The following is a 21,879-nucleotide window of genomic DNA, read 5'->3' as shown; positions in this document are numbered from 1 at the left end:
GGTTAGATATAAAAAACGTTCAGCCCTGGCTGGCATAGCTCAGTGGATTGAGCACGGGCTGTGAACCAAAGTGTTGCAGTTCGATTCCCAGTCAGGGCACATGCCTGGGTTGCAGGCCATGACCCCCAGCAATCGCATATTGATGTTTCTCTCTCTCTCTCTCTTTCTCCCTCCCTTCCCTCTATAGAAATATATAAATAAAATCTTATAAAAAAACAGACTGAACATACATATTATTAAAAAAAAAAAAAACTTTCAGCCCTGGCTGGCATAGCTCAGTGGATTGCGTGCGGGCTGCAAATGAAAGGGTCGCTGGTTCAATTCCCAGTCAGGGCACATGCCTGGTTTGCAGGCCAGGTCCCCAGTGGGGGCCATGTGAGAGACAACCACACATTGGTATTTTCTTTCTCTCTCCCTTCTCCTCTCCAAAAATAAATTTTTAAAAATCTAAAAAAAAAAAGAGTAGAATTCTTAAAAAAAAATCTTTCAGGGAGTAAGATGTGTTTAATAAAGAAAAAGAGTATAGACAAGACTATATAAATAGGCTTTCCCAGATAGTGTTGAAATATAATTATTATTCTCAAGTACCAGTTACATGTATGGCATACAGTTATAATTCTCGTATTATTATCAAGAACCAACTATATGCATGGCAGTCTACTGAGCACTTCAAATATATTCATTACCTCATCTTTTTAGGAACTCACAAGGTGAATATTATCACCCATGTTTTAGAGTTAAGTAAACGGGGCTCAGTGGTGTAAGGGACTGTCCAGGCATAGCTGGATTTAGCCCAAGTTATTTTCGACCCTGACGGGGATGCTCTTGCCCTGATATCAGCTGGAACTGTGGTCTTGCATTGGTTCAGACTGAGGGATGACCAGATGCACTCAGGCGGGCTCCAACCCTGCCTCCTTGGAACCCAGTAAAGGAAGAGGTGGAGGAGGGGAGAGAAACAGGGGGTAAATCTCTGGCGCTGCTCTCAGCACCCAGCCAAGGAGAGCTTCCTCCATTGCCTTCAGGGTTAGCTCTTTTACATTTCAATAACTGAGGTCAGCACTGCGGTGGTGGATGCTTCACAAGCATTGTGCTGGCCTTGTTTTCTGCATCGGCAGAGAAGGAAGCTGGAGAAGGAAGCCAGGGGCCTTGCCCCGGGCCATGGGGGAGGACACTGAGCAGAGGGAAGACGCTGCCACCCTGGTTCGGAATGTGAGACGGAAGGCTGCCAGCGAAAACGGCGGAGAAGGGACTCTGAAAACCTTCTCCTCCCTAAGGTGATGCAAAACCTGGTGTACAGCCTAGTGCGCCATTTCCGTTCCCAAGCCTAGTCCTAAGGGGAGTCCTTTAACAAATCCTAAGGGCAGGGTGGAATGAATGACTAGAGAGGAACACAAACCCACGCGTGGAAATAAAGCACATTGGTCAACGTAATTATGTAAGTAAATATAAAATCCAGCATAATTTTATTGCCCGTTGCAACCATCTTTTTCTCCTATTTGATTTACAGGAGAACTGCGTACAACAATAATCATAATTCTGTGTCCGTGAGCGCATGATGTATGAAAATGTAACGTGTGTGTGAATAACAGCGCAGGGGAGGGGGAGGAACAGACCCTCAGCAGCGTTGTTTTTGTGCACGATTCCCGTTAGTCTGGTGTACAGCTAAACTAGGAGGTTGCAGATTGAGATGTTAATTAAAAAGTTTTTATCTATTGATTTTAGAGAGAGGGAGATGTATGTATACACATATGTGTATACACACACACAGAAACATGGGTTTGTTTTTCCACTTACATATATGCATTCATGGGTTGCTTCTTGTATGTGCCCTGACCTGGATTGAACCTGCAACCTTGGTGTGTTGGGACGATGCTCTAACCAGCTGAGTGATCCAGCCATGGTTTAAGATGTTAATTTTAATCCCCAGGGCAAACCATAATAAAATAACTGAATTAAAAGGTAGATATTGGCAGAACAGATTTAAAAAACAAAACAGCCCTGGCTGGTGTGGCTCAGTGGACTGAGTGCTAGCCTGCGAACCAAAGGGTCGCCGGTTTGATTCTCAGTCAGGGGACGTGCCTGGGTTGTGGGCCAGGTCCCTGGTTGGGGGCAACTGTGAGAGGCAACCGGTTGATGAATCTCAAACACATTGATGTTTATCTCCCTCTCTTTCTCCCTCTTTCCCCTTCTCTCTAAAAATAAATAAACAAAAAATAAAAATAAAACACGATCTAACTCTTGACCATCCACTGGAGAAACACTTCTGATTGAGGCACAAAGAGGTTGAAATTAAGTCTGAAAAAAGATGAGCCACGCCAATAACAACCAAAAGAGAGCGGAACTGGCTATATTACTATGAGACCAAAATAGTCTTTGAGACAAAAAATGTTACTAGTGACAAGAGAGACATCCATCAAGAAGGTATAACAGGTATAGGCTGTTACAGACTGAATTGTGGCTCCCTCCTAACAAATTTTACATTTTGAAGCTCTAACTCCCAGTACAGGTCCTTTAAAGAGGCAATGAAGTTGCAAGGAGCCCTTCAGAGAATGTCCCCATCCAGTCGGACTGGTGTCTTTACGAGAAGAGACACCAGGGTGCACAGGGGGACAACCGTATGGAGACGCCACAGGAGGACAGCCATCTGCACGCCAGGGAGAGAGATCCTCGAAGAAACCAGCCCTCCTGGAACCTTGATCTTGGGCTTCCCGGAACTGTGAGAAAATACATTTCGGTCGTACCCAGTCTGCGGTATTTTGTTACGGCAGCTCTAACAAACTAATACAGAAATGAAGGCAGAAAGAGATCACTGACTATATAGTTGGACCCTGTGATACTCCGGTCTCAATCATGGAAAGAGCTACTGGACAGAAGATCAAAAGGAACGAGAGGAATAAAAAGCACTACAGGCTGTTTAGAACTAAGAGACGGATGTTAGTTAAGAACACTGCGTCAAACAGCTGCAGAATGTATATTCTTTTAAAGCTGACTTCCTGCTCCCTGGACCCCCAGGTGCCATATACCATTATCAGTGATGCTCGCACTTGAATAAGCATCAGACTCTCCTGGAGGGCTTGTTACTCCGTAGATTATGGGAGCCCCGCCCCAGAGGTTTTGATTCGGTAGGTCTGGGGTGGGGCCTGAGAATTTACATATTTAAAGATTTTATTTATTTATTTTTAGAGAGGGAAGGGAGGGAGAAAGAGAGAGAGAGAGAAGCATCAATGTGTGGTTGCTGGGGGCCATGGCCTGCAACCCAGGCATGTGCCCTGACTGGGAATCGAACCTGTGACACTTTGGTTCACAGCCTGTGCTCAATCCACTGAGCTACACCAGCCAGGGCAGAATTTACATATTTAACGAGTTCTCAGATGATGCTGGAGTTGCTGGTCTGAGGGCCACGCCCTGAGTTTGCTGCTGCAGTCAGACTTAGCCCATCCACGTTTCTTAGAAATAATGGCCCTGCCTCCCTGCCTGTACTCACTGCTGTTTTCTCTGCTGAGAAGACCCTTCAGCTACACACCTCCTCTGTGAACTTGCACTGAACTCTCTCTCAAGCTGGGAGGAATCTCTTCCTGACTTTCTGTGTCACTTTATATTTATTCTGTCACTTACCACCTTTTACTTTCGATTGTACTTATTTATGTCCCGGTCATATCCTCTACTGGGATAATAAACTTCTTGATGTCAGGACTCAGGATGAATGTATCGGTGTACGACCCCGCAGTGCCTAGCATAGTACTTCTGCGCCAGGCATGCCGTGGGTTTTCTTAAATAAATGAAAAACTTAGGAATTGTTTAATGGTAACGATAGCAGCATTAAGAAAAGAGAACAAAAGTAAAAAGATATAGGAAAAAGAGAGGACACATGGAGTGACCAAAGTGGAGTGAGTGGGAGGGAAACTCTTTCCAAAAGGGGATTGTGATTTGCCAACTAAATGGAAAGCAAAGAGAGATTAGGTCTTTCCAGCTGTTCTGTTTGTTTTCTTGCCTAGAATTTTTTTCCCTTTCTTCCTTTCTTTCTTCCTTCCTCCTTCCTTCCTTCCTTCCTCCTTCTTTCTTTCTTTCTTTCTTCTTTCTTTTTTTTCTTTTTCTTCTTTCTTTCTTTTCTTCTTTCTTCTTTCTTTCTCTTTCTTTCTTCTTTCGTTCTTCTTGCTTTCTCTTTTCTTCTTACTTTCTTCCTTCTTCCTTCTCTTTCCTTCTTTCTTTTCCTCCCTCCTCCCTCCCTCCCTCCCTTCCATCCTTCCTTTTCTTTCTTCTTTCTTTCTCTTTCTTTCTCTCTTTCAGGCTAAAAGTGCTAATCACTATGCCAGTAGTGATTAAAAAAAAAAAAGGAAGAGAAAGATGAATGGCTTTAATCCCCAAACACTTAAGGCATCGCTGTGTGGAGGGCGCAGTGTTCTGGCGCATTGACAAGGAATTTCTGCTCACTGTGCTTTTCATCTCACAAAAGATCAAGACGCCGGTGCCTGGGGAGAATGACGTGCATCTATAAGATAAAGAAAGGATGGAGGAAACCGTAATGAACTCTAGAATTCATTCTCTATGAATGAAGTTTTAAACCAGTGTTTATAAAAATAATGCCAATACAGAATTCTTTGTTATATTGATGGTCCCACTTCCCTGGCAGTCTGGACTGTGCATGACTTCTAACTTTTGCTTCTTAGTTTATTGATTAGGATAGCCTTCATTGGAAATTAGCAATATGCAGTAGGGTGTGCTCTCTGCCATGCTTTGCACTATCGGCTGGCAGAGAGCTTTGCCAGGGCATTTTTGGAAAGGCCCTTGAACCTGGGAACACAGTCCCCTTGCAAATGCCAGGAGCCAGGCAAAGAAGCAAACCGCCAAGAGCTCAAATGTTGCCCCTGGAACACGGTACTCCCTGAGCACCTTTGGGAGTTTCTTTGATTTTTATGCAGATCACGACTGCTACCCCGGGATCGTCCTATTCAGCTGTTGGTCGTCTCCACCGTTGCTGTTTGGACACTCTAGGCCGATCCTGTCGTGTTATACAATCACCTCTGTCCCCAGATGCACCACCAGAGCACTCCAGCCGCTGCACATGGGTTGCTCTTTCGCAGCACTAGAAACTAGAGAGAATCTCGAAAACCAGTCTGAAAAATTTATTAAGCCCTCACTAAATCCTCATCTGTTAAAGTCGTTTCTCCACGGCACGGTTGCACCTGGAAGAGCTGGGAATCAACCGCTCAATTATGAGCCTAAGGTTCTATAAAATTAAACATGCCCGGAAGTTACTCATGTTTTCCTCATCTGTTCGGTGAACGATACATCAACAGTCAAATTAGCTCCTGCTACCAGGAGATGTTCAAGAATAAGGATTTGGAAGCTCTTTCTAAAAGGCTTTTACCTAAGACCTTAAAAAAGATTCTTCACATCTGCATGCACATTTATTTTTTAAAATTTTTATCTATATGTCCTGAGGGAAAAGAGGAGGGTGTCTGGGTGTGTCTGTGTGGCTCAGTGGGGGTGTGGGGTTTGTTTCTGTTTCGTGCCTTGGGGACATTAGAGTGTGGATGAGATTTAACCCAAATGCTGAAACTGAAGCAAATTGAATCCATCAAGTATAACCCTCCCTGTTCTAACACCAAACAAATGAACTCTTTTGATGCTCAACCAGAGAAGAGCTAGAGGTGACACTAAGCTGGACATCAGACACCGGGCTCTGCAAGGACTTCCAGTGATTCTCTTACACGGTGACCACGTCGAACCATACACTGAACAGAGGTGCCGAGACACGTTTTCATGAAGGTACAGTAGAAGTAAAACTGAGAAGGATAGCTTTCGTTACTAAACATTTTCTTCTTTTCTTTTTAGAAGTCATTATATTTTAACAGTTAGGAAAATAAACCCTGTAACAATACACAGAGCAAATGTGTATTTTTTTTTACCCCCCCATAACAAACCTTATTCTCGAGAACTGCTGCTTCCTCCATCGCTTCAAGCCTACGAGTCCTGTGAGTGTGGCTTTGCTCTTCTGTGACCTGGCTCCCTGCCCACGGTTGACGGAATGAAAGATAACACCAGTGATTTCTTCTCTGGGATCAGAGCCTGTTTCCAAGAACGATCATCAAAGCCCGCAACCAGTGCCTGCTGGCTGAACGGCCGCCTTGATTAAAAGTTGGGAGTGGAGAGAGTTCCTGTTTGGAGGCAGCAACTGCTCAGTGTGACTTGGGCCGACCACGTTTCCTGCATGTGGACAAAGCCAATTAGAATGAACAGGAGTGCAGCCAACGGCAGGTCTGGGATGACGGGAGACTCCCGACGCTGCTGAAACTCCTGGTCGCAAACGGTCCAGCGGGCCAGCTGCGTTCCCGCTCTCTGGTGGCTCCACGGCTCCACCCTTCCTCGGGCCCTGGGAGCAGACAAATCCCAGTCTGGGGCTAAATTACTTCAAGTTCAGTTTTTTCCGCCCTTGTAACAGAGTCCTAACTGAGTTAATATTAAACAACTATGTTCTTACTTGTACGATGCCCTTCAATCTTGTCAACAAGTATGCATAATTTCTTATAGAGCCGTAAGTAGCAGTTTTAAATAATTTTTATTAGTGTCCCAGGTTCGATTCCCAGTCAGGGTACATGCCTGGGTTGCAGGCCATGACCCCCAGCAACTGCACATTTATGTTTCTCTCTCTCTCTTTCTCCCTCCCTTCTCTCTAAAAATAAATAAATAAAATCTTTAAAAAAAGAATAAAGACATTTATTTTAAAAAATAATAATTTTGACTTCCGGCAAGATGGAGGCATAGGTGGATGCACGGTATCTCCACGCACAACCAAGATTAGAACAACAACAATTTAGAGGCAGAATAACACCCAGAACTGACAGAGAATTTATCTGAATGGAAGTCGGACAGCCAAGAAGTTGAAATAGACCTGTTCACCCAGACAGGTAGGCAGGGCGGAGCCAGACGGGTGCCGGTTGGCAGCAGAGCACGGTGATCGGGAAGAACTCGGCGCGAACTGGGCACGAACTGGGCACGTAAGCCACCGGGGCGCGCAAGATCGCAGCGGTGTGAGTGCGTAAGTGGCGGCTGGTGGACCCAGTGAAGCAGCGATTGTGGACCAGGGCAGAGCGCGCAACCCAGGATCCCAGAGAAGGGACTGTGTTCCCGGGAGAACGGAACTACTGCCATTGTCCCTTCCCACCCCCGCACCTGTCCCCACATACAACGTCATAATCTAGCGACTGGGGTGCCCAGCCCAGGTAAACACCTAAGGCTCCGCCCCCCACCGTAACAAGAGCGACCAGACCAGAAAAAAAAAAGGAAAAAAAAGGAGAGATAGGGAGAGACAAGTTTCCAACAGAACAGATCAGTCCCCCAGGACTCATCCTTTTGAGCGACCAAGAACTAGCCAATCTATCAGATGTACGGTTCAAAACACTGGTGATCAGAAAGCTCACAGAATTGATTGATTTTGGGTGCAAATTAGATGAAAAGATGCAGGTTACCATAAAAGAGATGAAGGAAGATATACGGAGGAGAGCCAATAATGAAGGGAAGGAAACTGGGTCTCAAAACAATACAGTGAACCAGAAGGAAGATAGAAACAACCAAGCAGGAAAGCATGAAGAAATAAGAATTCAAAAAAACGTGGAGAAGCTTAGGAACCTCAAGGACATCTTTAAACATTCCAACATCCGAATTATAGGGGTACCAGAAGGGGAAGGGGAAAAGCAACAGATTGAGCACGTATTTGAACAAATAATAAAGGAGAACTTCCCCAATCTGGCAAAGGAAATAGTCTTCTAAGAAATCCAGGAAGCTCAGAGAGCCCCAAAGAAGTTGGACCCAAGAAGAAACACACCAAGGCACATCATAATTACATTAGCCAAGGTAAAAACAAAGGAGAGAATCCTAGAAGCAGCAAGAGATAAGGGGACAGTAACCTACAAAGGAGTTCCCATCAGACTGTCAGCTGATTTCTCCAAAGAGAACTTACAGGCAAGAAGGGGCTGGAAAGAAATATTCCAAGTCATGAAAAACAAGGACCTACACCCCAGATTGCTCTATCCAGCAAAGCTCTCATTTAGAATGGAAGGACAGATAAAGTGCTTCTCAGATAAGGTCAAGTTAAAGGAGTTCACCATCACCAAGCCCTTATTTTATGAAATGTTAAAGGGACTTATCTAAGAAAAGAAGATAAAGAAAAAACATGTATAGTAAAAGGACAGCAACTCACAATTATGAACAACCACACCTAAAGCAAAACCAAAAGAAACTAAGCAAACAACTAGAACAGGAACGGAACCACAAAAATGGAGATCATATGGAGGGTTAGCAACAGGGGAGTGGGAGGAGGAGAGAGGGGAAAAAGGTACAGAGAATAAATAGCATAGATTGTAGGCTGAAAATAGACAGGGGGAGGGTAAGAATAGTATGGGAAATGTAGAAGCTAAAGAACTCATAAGTATGACACATAGACATGAACTAAAGGGGGGGATATAGGTGGGAGAGGGTGTAAAGGGTGGAGGGGAGTGAAGGGGGGAAAATGGGACAACTGTAATAGCATAATCAATAAAATATATTAAAAAATAATAATTTTTATTTTACATTATCTTATTTTAATTTTAATATATTAATATTTTTATACTTAATCCCTTAACTATCTTAAATTACATATTAATGATAACTAATCAGTAAAAATATCATATTTGCTATAGTAATACATAACAAATCATCAGAGTAACCATTTTAATGCTCATATAATATTCCAACTCATTGCGATGACAGTTAAAAGTGGTTATATATATATAATTCCCCTAACAACCACAGAGGAACCCATGTCTCCCAGGTAGCGCTGTCAGAACTGGCGGGGAGAGGCAATGCTGCTTGCTCGAAATCACATAGAAAGTCACAGCTGAGGTCTTCATCTGTCCCACCACAAAGCCATCCTTCCTCACTGGGCAACGTGGCTCCTTACAAGTCTGTTTGGGCCGCCGTAACAAAATACGACAGGCTGGATGGCTTCCACAACAGATACTTATTTTCTCACAGTTCTGAGCTCCAGTTGTCCGAGATCAAGGTGTCAGCAGGCTGGATTTCTTCCAAGGCCTCTCTTTGGCTTGCAAATGCTGGCTTCTGCCTGGTCCTCACATGGTCTTTCTCATAGGGACTTGCACTGCTTGGGACTCTCTGTGTCCAATCTCCTCCTGTTACAGGGACACTAGGTTGTAGTAGGGTGCACCCCAATGGCCTCATTTTAACTCAGTCACTCCTTTAAAGGTCCTGTCTCCAAATACAGTCACGCTCTGAGGTACTGGGGGTTATGGTTTCAACATATGAATTTTGAGGGGTACACAATTCAGCCCAGATCACATGATTTATTACAGCAATTCCATCCCTGCCTGACATTTACATTTCTTCCTAGATTTTTGGATGCTTTGGACTGGGTTAGATTTTGGCATTTATCTCTGTTTCTGCTGACTTCAATATTCCTGTTATCTGCAGAGGGCATTTAATCTAAAGATATGCCCACTGTATCAGATGGTGGGGCTCGATTTTTTTGGTATCCTATTGGGTCCAGTAGTCCCCCTTTATTAATTTGCTAAACAAATGTGATTTTTAAAAATAATTTTATTGTTATTTTTTAAAGATTTTATTTATTTATTTTTAGAGCGGGGAGGGAGAAAGAAAGAGAGAGAGAGAGAGAGAAACATCAATGTGTAGTTGCTGGGGGCTGTGGCCTGCAACCCAGGCATGTGCCCTGACTGGGAATCGAACCCATGATGCTTTGGTTTGCAGCCCCCGCTCAATCCACTGAGCTACGCCAGCCAGGGCCAAATTTACTGAACAAATGTTTAGTGAACAGCCAGAATGTACTAAATATTAATGTCTGGTGTAAATGTAAAGAAATGTGATGCCCTTGGGGATAGCAAGGTGAATCGGCTATGGATCCTGTTGGAAGCTTTTAGTGTAGTAGAGAAGACAAGACAAAAGAAACCCCTCCAATTATAAGAAACAATTATAATAAAAGGGATAAAAATATAAAATAGAGTGTACTTTAAGAGGTGTACAGATAAATCTTGTAGAACTTCAGAGGAGGAAAGCACGTGCAGTCGGGAAGACTAGGGAAGGCTTCCAGGGGGACACAGGGTTTGAACCGGATCCGAACCATGGGGAGCCCTGGAGCTTGTGAGGGAGAAGGGCATTTTGGGAGCAGAGGTCCGCCTCGTGCTGTGCTTCTCACACAGACCCGGGAGGCCAGCATCCTCCCCAAGGAACCGCCAAATGAGGGCCCAGACATCTCCGAGCAGCGAAAGGGAAAGGAGGCCAGCACCGTGATTAATCAACCCAAGTTGTCTTAGTAAGGCGGAAGATGGAGTTATTCTCCTTTTAGATAAAATCACCCTAATTACTCACTTTCCATTTGTTCCTCTATTCCCTGCAGTCTGACTTCTGACGTCAGCAAAAACCTCCGAATTACCTGGCCACTGTTCAGTGTGCCTCCCGCCTTCCTTTCTGAGTCAGTATATCCTTCTCCTCTTGAGTCTCTTCCTTCCCTGTAGTGACGTAGCTACAAGCCAAAGAATGCCAAGGATCGTCAGGATATTTTATATTCATATTTATGTTTATATTTATATTTATATTTATTTACTTATTTTTAGAGAGAAGGGAAGGGAGGGAGAAAGAAAGGGAGAGAAACACTGATGTGTGAGGGGAATGTTGATTGGTTACTTCTCACATGCCCCCAGCCAGGAACCTGGTCCACAACCCAGGCATGTGCTCTGACTGGGATTTGAACCCGTGACCTTCTAGTTCACAGGCAGGTGCATCAGCCAGGGCAGAAATTTCTGTTGTTTTAAGCCACTCCATTTGTGACACTTTGTTACATCAGCCCTAGGAAATGAATACATCATTGAAAAAAATATATACTTTATAGACTTATAAACTCTATTGTTTAGGCTTTGTCTAACCTAAGATAGACACGAAACTATCTTTGACTGAATGAATTCATTAACGAGAGTATTCTTCTCAGCAGATAGTCCATTTCTAAAATGAAAAAAATGCTAGTTTAGCATCTACCATATCTTTAAGTAAATGCTTATTGATTTGAAGTAGATTACTGAAATGGAACTTGTAATTATGAAAAATGATAGATTTTTAAGCATATTTATTGCCACACTGTTTACAAAACCATAAGACTGGCAACAACTTGCCCTGGCTGGTGCAGCTCAGTGGATTGAGCACTGGCCTGAGAACCAAAGGGTTGCTGGTTTGATTCCCAGCCAGGGCACATGCCTGGGTTGCAGGCAGGGTCCCGAGCTGGGGGTGTGCGAGAGGCAACAGATCTATGTTTCCCTTGCACATGTTTCTGTCCCTCTCTTTCTCCTTCCTTTTCCCTCTCAACAAACAAACAAACAAATAAACAAACACAAACCTTTCTTAAAAAGGTCACCATTATAAAGTGATCTTTAGTTTACATTTCAATGTAAAAAATTCAATAATTTAGACAGACCACTTCTGAATAGCTCAGGAAACAAGTTTAGACACAAAAGAGGAACCCTTGGAACTTAGGAGGAAGAAAGCAAGAATATACACACCTGGGGAAGGAAGGGAAAGGCGTGGTCATGCTTGACGGGGCAGGGGGGGGCAGGGGGGTTGGGGGGTCAAGGAGAGAGAGGGAGAGAGAGAGCGCTGCCTGATTATGTGAACTTTTAAAGTAAAGCATAGCTTGCACACAGAAAAGTGCACCAGTCATCTAAGTAAACACACCAGTAAACACTGCCCAGATCAGGTTACAGAACATTTTCAGCACCGCCCCCCCAACCATGCAAAGTCTCCCTTGTGCCTTGTCTCAGTCCTTGCCCCACAAAGACAACGGCTGCTCCGACCTGGGTCAGTGGAACCTAGATCTGCCTGGTTTTGAGCTTTATAGATGTGCAACCGCACAGTCTGTCTCCACCTCCCCCCACCCCCACCCACGCTGGGAGGAGGCTCAATGTGGGGCCGCCCTCCTGTCCGACTGCTCTACACTCTCCCACTGCCAGCCAGGCCAGCCTCCTTATCTAGCCCGTAGTGGCCGTCTGGGATATTTCCACTCTGGGGCCTTCACAAAGAACACTGCCATAAACATCACTGTGTAAAGAACACCGTCGTGAACATCTCCGGACACGTTTTTGGCGGGCACCCTATTAGTTTTCTAGTGCTGCTACAACAACCTGCCACAGAGTTCTCAGCCTAAAACAACACACATTTATTACCTCCCAGCGCCGCAGGTCAGCAGCCTGCCGTGGGTCTCACCGGACTAAAATCAAGGCAGCAGCAGGACCCTGTTCCTTTCTGGGGGCTCTGGGGTGGATCCGCTTCCTGGCTCATTCGGGTTGCTGGCCAAGTTCAGTTTCTTGCTGCTGTAGGACTCAGGTCCCATGTTCTTGCTGGCTTTCAGCTGTGGGCCATTGCCAGCTTCCAGAGGCCTCCAAGTTCATCGGCTCAGGACTCTTTCTCCATCGTCCGAGTCGGCAATGGCAGCTTGGAACCCTTCTGCATCTCTCTCTAACCCCAGTGGGAAGGTGGTTGGCTTTTAGACTAGGCTAATCTCCATCAATCTCTTTATCTCAGTAATCTCTTTTTTTAAAAAGATTTTATTTATTTATTTTTAGAGAGGGAAGGGAAGGAGATAGAAAGAGAGAAACATCAATATGCGGTTGCTGGGGATCATGGCCTGCAACCCAGGCATGTACCCTGACTGGGAATCGAACCTGCGACACTTTGGTTCACAGCCTGCGCTCAATCCACTGAGCTACGCCAGCCAGGGCTATCTCATTAATCTCTTTATTTCAGGATAATCTCCCCTTGTGTGATATCAACCACATCAGCAGTGTACCTTTTTGCCACGTGAGGTAACAGAGTCACCGGTTCCCAAGGTTAGGACCTGGATATCTTTGGGGAAGGGGAATGGCCTTCATTCTGACTAACACAGATATGTATCAAGGAGTCGTGGGTGGTAAGATGTGCATAAATTCTACTTGAGTAGATAGTCCCAATAGCTTTTCAAAATGTACCAGTGTACACCCCCATTGGCAGAATTAGAAAACCCGGTGTCCCATATTCCTGCCAGTTCTCAGTATTGGCGTGTTTATCGATGCTGGCCAGTCTGTTGTGTATGTACTGGTTAGTACAGGTTGGGTTTGTCTTCATTTCCTCGGTGATCACTCACGAACACTTTTTTATGTTTATTGGCCATTGTATGACCTCTTCTGTGAAATGCCTGCTCGAGTCATTTGCCCGTTTTTAAAAACTGGATTGAAAGAAGACTGTTTTTTAAACTGTGAAAACATTTGTCCATCTGAACACCCAGTTAAATCACCCAGAAGATAAAACAGATCGTCCCAATGCATTGAGAATGTCAGCGAAGGATGAAAACAAGCTAACTTATGCCGTCCTTTCTCAAAAATTCTTTTTCCTTTAGGTAAAGCTAAACAAGGAATAAAATCAATAACAGTAACACCTGTATGATGCTTTAGGATTTACAAAGGGCTTTCAGACCCACTCTCTGCTCTGCGTTTGTAACAAGGAACAAATGCAATGTTGTTTGCCAGTCCTGTTTTCATACCATCTATTACTTTCACCAAAGGCAAAAATCAAGGCAAAATGCTTATATTAAACATAATTGTAGTTGGGCTAATCAGTAGCACAATTTGTAAATTTGATCATTTTTCTTCTCTGCTTACAATCATCTCTGATTTGGTGGTGAGTGTGATACATGCAGACTGTCTAAGACAAGCTCCTCCTCGTGACGCTGGAAGGCATGGCCTTCTGGGAGCTGCCGTTTACATCAAGAAGCAGCCGTAAACCCACAGAAGCCTGGCGATTGGATAAGTGTCTGTTGGTGCAGAGAGCGGAGCAAACTTCTACTGTGGAGAACGACAGAGAGATAAAACTCAAGCCGACATTTTTTCAAGAAACACATCCCCAGTAAATTTTCTACATTATAGATGCTTTTTTTCATTCTTTCCAGACTAGACTGTAATTGAATTAGCCTTCCTTCCTCTGATGGCTTGATGAAGAATGGTGCTTGTCCGATGCCACCTCTTCCCTAGGACTGAACGTGCGTGTCTAGCGGGGGAGGGGGTGAGTGAGGGCCACTCATATTTATGTGCATGTGTGAAATGAAACTCTGGAAGAAAAGCCATGAACATGCATTAAAATTCACAGGCCAAATGGTATCCTTAATTACTTTTTCGCTTCTTGACATTTTAAATACCAGTATGCTATAAAAATATACGACCTCTTTCCCCATCAAGTTTACGACTTTCAAAGATAACACGGGCAAATGTAAGATAGAATTGAATAGTGCTTTTTAATGGCTTTTTTTCTCTGTATGGCCATCTCAAAATCAGAATCATATCTCACAGGAAGTGAATTGTCTCCTAATTGTAGTAAAAGCCACCGAAGCTAGGCCTTACTTGCAAGCATGGTACCTACAACAAGGGTGTGAGGTTTTTCCCTCTCCCTCAACCACCACCCACCCCGACACAGACCACTGCCTCGCACCCCTTCTTTATTCCTCACGCTTCCTTCGTTACCACGCCCCTGCTTTGGGCTGCATGCCCGTCCCCTTTTCCATGAACTCCGTCGCTCAGGGTCCATGCAGGTGTCCTCAACTCCCATGCAGCTCACACGCTTCCTGCAAGCTGGCTGTCCTTCCGATCCCAGGCAGGACGTGGCTCTGGCCCAAACTCACCAACACAATCCCATTCTTGGCCAGGGGTGGACGCATGTCCCAGTTTTGCAAAGAGGTTGGCCAGGCTCTTGCGAATGAAGCTGCTCCTTGCTCCTGAGACAGCTTCCAGAAGAGACCTGGTCCCTTTCCCTCAGCTTGAATCAGGAAGCCCGCGGGCCTGGGAGCGAGGGGAGCAACTGATGTCGCAGAGTGCAAGTGAAGGGCTGGAAGACAGCGTGCCCTCCAGGACGTCACTGGAGACTGAAATAAACCAGCTGTCTGGACTCTCAGCTCCCAACACGGCCCCTGTATGGCGTAAGGCAGTTTGGATTGGGTTTTCTGTAACTTACAGCCGAGCACCTCTTACATGGTTTATGGTATTTAAAATACAGTGTAATCAGTGGTATTGATCGAAAACTCAAGTAGTAGTAAGGTCAGCAGATCAGGAGACAATTGCCATTGAACTCTGGCCCGCAGAACTGTGAGACGTGCCTTCCAGGTGCTTACGCCATCGATTTTGCCGAGGTGGCCCTAGCGAACGAGCCCAGTGAGGCAGGAGGGGGATTCCTGCTCCCACATTCCGCATCTACACGAACTTTCTCTTCCGTTCAGCACCGCCTGTCCCATTCACCCCAGACTTCCCATCTTTGCTTTTCCTCTTCCCTGCCCTAAAATTCGAACAATATTCTTTCCAACAGCCATTTTCCTTCAGCTGCCAACAGCATCTCGCTTTCCTTGTAAACAACCATCTTCCTGTTTTCTTTTAATTTTTTAAATTAATTTATTTTTAGAGAGAGGGGAAGGGAGGGAGAGAGATGGAGAGAAACATCAATGTGTGGTTGCCTCTCACATGCCTCCTACTGGGGACTTGGCCCATAAGCCAGGCATATGCCCTGACTGGGAATTGAACCCATGATCCTTGGTCTGAAGGCTGGCACTCAGTCCACTGAGCCACACCAGCCAGGGCACAACCACCTTCCTTAAACCTCTAATCTGTGCGGTTTGGGTGGGACTGATGTCACATGAGAGCTCTGACCCGTCCCCTCAGAGGTGGGACGGTGACCAGGTGTATGTTAGCAGAATCCAGGGAGTCGGGAGGGTTGAGGACCCCTGCAGTCCTGAGGAAGGAGCTGTCCTCTACCTGGACTGCTGAGCTGACAGGCTGCCAACCCACAGCTGCCAGACGCCACTGTCCGCCTTCTGAGAGCGCAGTGAGCTCAGGGAAGCAGGGCTGAGAGCACATCCTAATGACAGCACTTGGTCTTGACCCAGCTTTCCCTGAGCTTACACCTTGCCTCTTCAACTACATGATCCAACCACCAACCCCCCTCCCAGCCCACTTTTTTTTTTAAAGCAGGGTGAGCTTGAGTTTCTATAATTTGTAGCTAAAACAGCCACAGCTTACAAACTAATTTGGACTTGGATTCATTCAAACCTTTCATCATTTACTCCAGCACACAAAACTGAATTCTCACAAAACACTTTTAAGTTTTGTGTTACACAATTTTTGACATGGTTTTGCACTTGCTATTCTTCAGACACTTCAGGGAATTGTGAGCTGAACAGTCTCGGGTACATAGCTTTTTCTTTTCATCCTTACCGCCCCACCCCCAGCCCTCATCTGCACCACATTGGCCGATGCATGGCGGCAGGGAAGCTACGGCATAACAATGTTCTTCTGTGTCTGAGACACGGAGGCCCCGCTGCTGCCTCCCCCCAGCCCCTCACCCATCACACGATTTATCCCTGGGTCCTCACTAGCTCGATGCCATCAGAAGCCAGCCAGGCATATTAACAAAGAACTGACATTTTTTCCCCCTTAGGCAACTAAATTGCCTTTTATTCCAGGATGATTTGTGTAAATGGAACTCAGTTCTATAGAATCATGCAGATAACATTTTAAAAGGAAAGCAAAATTCTATTTTAAGGAAGACTTTGCTGAGACAATGTTCAGACCAGTTATTTTTGGATCACAAGATACTTTCTCATACCTTCAAGGAGAGACTACCCTGTTTCCTGTATGGCCGTTTGCAGGAAATTGTGGCTACTAAAAAAAAAAAAAAGTTGTCATTCCATTGTTTTGCTTGTTTTCTACAGACGATTTTGCTGGCCCAGTCCACTACGATAACTTCTCTTCTGGTGATTAAAGTGTTAAGTTTTAGCATGTCCAAAATAGCAAACGACCATGGTATTGTGACTCGCTATCAGATGACTTCTTTTTGTCTGGAAAAGTCAGGTTTCAGCTATTTCCAGAGCAGCACGATTTTAGGAGAGAAAGCTCTGTTCCAATTCAAAAGGATACGAAGAACGAGGTGGAGGTTTGCTTACAGGCCTGTGTAAGCATTTACACCCAACCACCCCACAGCAGTAAGTCAGCACTCCTCACCCCTGCAGGCGGCCAGAGGAAGAGGAAGAGGAAGAAGAAGAGGAATGGCCTGTCTCCCCACCCCCTCTCCTGCCCACCAGAACTCATGAACGGATTCCCTCCTGCAAAAAAACAAGACCTGTGGCCCTGGCCAGCCAGCTCAGTTGGTTAGAACATTATCCTGATATGCCAAGGTTGCAGGTTCAATCCTTGGTCAGGGCACATACAAGAAACAATTGATGAATGCATAAATTAGTGGAACAACAAAGCAATGTCTGTCTGTCTGTCTGCCTGTCTCTCTCTCTCTCTAAAATCAATAAATAAAATTTTTAAAAAGCCAGGAGCTGTAAGATTTGGAGGCTGAGGGCTAAGGGTCTCAAGGTCTGGGGAGCTCTTACTAAAAGCTGTTCTTGCTATATGTTACATGTAGCACAGTACTTGGCACATGACTGTAAGGTGATGAGCCCGATGGTAACCCAATGGATAAGTTTGGTGGACTTCGAAGAAGACATCAACATGTAATTAACCAACTAGTATATATACACGCAATGACTAAGCCTCCCTTGGGGCAGACAGAGCCTTGGATGTGAATCCCCTGCCTCCTTTACTCGCTGCAAGTAAATAAAACAAACAACAACAATGTCTCATTCTTGAACAGAACATCCCAAGCAGGGAACCCCTTGTGTTTGGTAATATATGTAATGGAGTATTACCCCACCCTAAAGAGGAATGAGACTCTGGTAAGGCTACATCATGGATGACCCTTGAGAACGTGTTACATGAAGTCAAACAGAAAAGGACCAATATTGCATGTCTCTGCTCCTATGAGGTGTGTAGAACAGACCAATTCATAGTGGTAGAAAGTAGGAGAGTGATTACTAGGGACTCGGAGAAGGGGGAATTGGAGGGTGGGGAATGGATATGGAGTTTGTTTGGGATGATGAAAGAGTTCTGGGGTGGGTGGTGGTGATCGCTGCACAACAATATGCCACTGAATCGTACATTTAAAAATGGTTCAATGATACATTGTATGCTGTGTATACTTTATCACAAGAAATAAAATTAAAACAATTAATACTGGAAACTTAAAAAAAAGGACCACAAAGTTCGCAGGTCTGCCAGTCCCAAGGCTGCTGCCCAAGAAATCCAATTTCCCTTCCTTCTCTCTTGCTTCTTCTGACCCACCCTCCCAACCTACCCGCGTTCCCCACGCTTAGCTCTCAGCGCCCGTTGCCTGCCGCAAACGCTCCAAACGCTTCACTGAATCCCACTTCAGAGAGCGCTGCGCTGAAACATCCCTGGAAGAGGTTGCAAAGTAGTGGCAAGACTTCATTCCGGCAGCTTCCTTTCTGTCTCGGTCTCCTCAGTGCCTTCCCCTGTACTAGGTCATGCCCGTCAACAGACCACGGACTACATCGTCATTAAATACATATAAGTAAATACAAATAAAAACAACAACAATGACACAACAAGCACCCAAACAAAAGCCTTGAGCCTGTCTTTCCCTCCAGCAACTGCCCCGGTTCTTTGCTTCTCCTCTTCTCCACAGCAGAAGGTTTTCGGACTTACCTGACCTGCTTCTGCTTCACTCTGCCCCTAACCACTGCCATCTGGACACCGCTTCCGGCACACACCTGAAATGACAGTGCCAGCGTCACCGGGGACCCTCCTTTGCCCAAACCGGGGATCAGTCCTCAGTCTCACTGTGGCATTTAGTGGTGGACCACCTCCTCCTGAGACGCTGTGTTTTCTTGGTTCCTTTGGCACGACTCCCTCCCGGCTTCTCTCCTGCCTTCTCTCCCGCTTCCTGGACGACTCCTTCACCAGCTCTTTCTCCTGGGTTCTCAAGTTTGAAGCCCCTTTTCTTATCGATATTCTTGCCCGCAGTGATCTCATCTCATCCTGTCTCAGGGCTATACATTTTATTCACATGCCAATGACTCTCAGAATCGTATCTCCAGTTCTGTCCTCCCTCTTGAACATGAGACTCATAAATTCAACAGGTTAGTGGACCTCTCCAAGACTGACAGACATCTCAAATTTAAGAGGTCCAAAATAGACTTGGTATCCATCCTAAACTTCCCCCTCACAAACCTGTTCTTTCTTCATTTTTCCCATCTTAAAGACGTCAGTACCACCCACTCAGGTGCCCAAAGCAAAATCCTGCAGGTCAGAAGCTTGCTGAAACCTCTCCCCCAGCGTTTACCTATTGCAGCCAGAAAGAAACGACACACTCCAGACAAGGCTGTCAGAGACAATGTGACGCGGTCCCTGCCTACCCGTGACGTCATCCGGCACACTCTCACCTTCTCACCATGTGCTGCCTGGTGGGTCCTCTTTCTCTTGTCCCCGGGACACTCTGAGTTAGGCTGTGCTCACGCCAGCCGCTTCCCCTGCCTGGAGGGCCTTGTTCCCAGATGTTCACCCAGCCGATACTTTCCCGTCGTTGCGGTCACTGCTGACACGACATCTCTGCGGAGCAGACTTGCCTTCCCTCGCAGTCGAAAGGAAGGCTTCCCCCAACCCCTTCCCACGGTGGCACCCTCCCTCTCACGCTTCCTTCGAATTCATCACTATCTGCCATTATCTTGTGTATTATTATTTTAGTTTTCTGTCTTCTCCAAGTAGAATATAAATTCTATGAGGCCAAGGAGGTCATCTGCCTTGTTTACTGCTATACTCTCGAACAGAACATGCCTGGGACTCGGTAGGTGCTTAACAGAAATCTTTGAGTGAATGAGTGACTAATTCTCTAATGTAAGAAAAGTTCCTAGCCCTGGCTGGCGTAGCTCAGTGGATTGAGCACAGGTTGCAAACCAAAGCATCGCAGGATCGATTCCCAGTCAGGGCACATGCCTGGGTTGCAGGCCACAGCCCCCAGCAACTGCACATTGATGTTTCTCTCTCTCTCTCTTTCTCCCTCCCTTCCCTCTCTAAAAATAAATCAATAAAATCTTTTTTAAAAAAGTCCCTTGTCCTAGGCTTCTAGGAACCCAGCACTGTGCTGACCCCACATCTCTGCTGGATTCAACAGCCCAGGCAAGCAGGGTGTCTCAGGGCCTTGGAGGGACAGAACTATTATAGAAGAAATATGCATATTACATTAAAAAAGTCTATATATTTTAAAGCTGCTTCCTTAAGTATGAGGGGCTGAAATGCAATGAAATGCCTGGGATTTGCTATAAAGAGGAAAAATAGGACGAAGAAATGTGGCAAATGTTGATCACTGTTGAATCTGTGGTTTGTTGCGCTATGTTCTCTACGTCTACTTGTGAAAATGTCATAGTACATTTGTTCAAGTAACAGCTTAGAAGATTCGGGTGCAGAACACAGAGTGAGAAAGACTCGCCCCGCCTGTAAGGTGAGTAAGGGCCCAGGGCGACAGACGAGGCTGCGGCAGGTGGGCTGGGTGGTAGGTGGTGGGTGGGCTGCGCGCCTCATTCCAAGGCAGAGCCAGGGTGGCCTCTGATCCCAACCACGATGTGAGAAAGGGGAGTTGACCCCTGTGGGACCCGCTCACCCCCTTTGTTCAATGTCTGGAAAACCCTGAGGCTCCTTTTGGTGGTCCCCCCAAAGCTCCCCATCCCGCGAAGGACGTGCTGAGGGACAGGGGCCTCCACTTGTGTGTCTGTGGCTACTTAGCAGTTCTCGCTCCTCCAGGGTAGGCCTGTGATAAACAGTGATTACGGGGAAAGTTTGTGATGTTTGTTTTCGCCAAGATCAAAACTCTATCTCCCCTCTGTTAACATAAGCCATCGAGAGCCGATCTGTATTCAATTTTCCCTGGGTGGTCCTGGGTTGACATCTTGCCCTTTTGTCTCACCCTGGAAACTTGGGAACCCAAGCTTTTGTTCCATCTGCTCCCGAGACGGCCCGCCTCCCGCTGCTGGCCTGGCGCTTTCAGTGTGGATTCTGTTTTTTGAAACCTTGTCTAATGTTACAGGGAACAGGAGATCCTTACATTTCATGTGAACGTTCTGAGAGAAAAGCATGTGTCCTGGCCGCATGCATGCACAATGGGTCTGCATTCGTGAGAACGCTGCACAGCCAGAGAAGGGTTGAGAATGTGACCCCTCCCTGCCCCCACCTCTTGAAGCCGCCCCTAGATTGCCGAGACTGTCCTGCAGCTTGGAATGGGATAAGTGCACCCCACTTTGGAGCGACTACATAGGCTCTGAGGGCTGGTGATCTGGGGCTGGGGTTCCCAGTAAACAGACCCCGCCCACCCACCCAGCAGGAGCTTCTCTGAGTGGCAGGGAGGAGGAAAGGTCAGGACAAAAAGTTTCTAGAACAGCTCCGGGGGAACCTGAGCTCCCCGTGCTTTTGAAGCACCTTTGCACACTGGAATTCCTCCGGAAGGCCACTCCTCTGTCTCCAATAACGAACACAGGTGAGTGGCCAGTCCGACCTCTCTGAAGAATGTGTTTCTCAGGCACCTGCAAGGCGGGGCTACCCCAAGAAACGCAGAAATGTGCACAGGGCCGCATGCTCAGTGACCTGTCACATCCACGGAGCACACGGAGGACAGGGGCAGGTGAACAGCAAGTTCAAGCGTCCCCCCTGCCTGCCAGCATCTCACCCTGGGCTGTGCTCTCACTGCACGTCCCCACTTTGTTACTTACCTTCGGGTCCTCCTCCGGGGCTGCAGGATGACAGGGCTGGAAACTGAGCGGCCCTTTGAAACTTGTTATCCTTGTCCTTTTCGTTTCCCTGCAAGTCTGAGCTCTGTTCCTACTGGAAATCCTAAGAAGGCCGGAGCCACATCATAAAACACAGCTCGTGTGCAGCATGACTACGTGGGCATCTTGAATTCATTACGCCTATGGCTTTA

Source organism: Phyllostomus discolor, chromosome 4, assembly GCF_004126475.2.
Source record: "Phyllostomus discolor isolate MPI-MPIP mPhyDis1 chromosome 4, mPhyDis1.pri.v3, whole genome shotgun sequence".
In the NCBI taxonomy this organism is placed as follows: Eukaryota; Metazoa; Chordata; class Mammalia; order Chiroptera; family Phyllostomidae; genus Phyllostomus; species Phyllostomus discolor.
Note: the sequence above shows the minus strand (reverse complement) of the source record.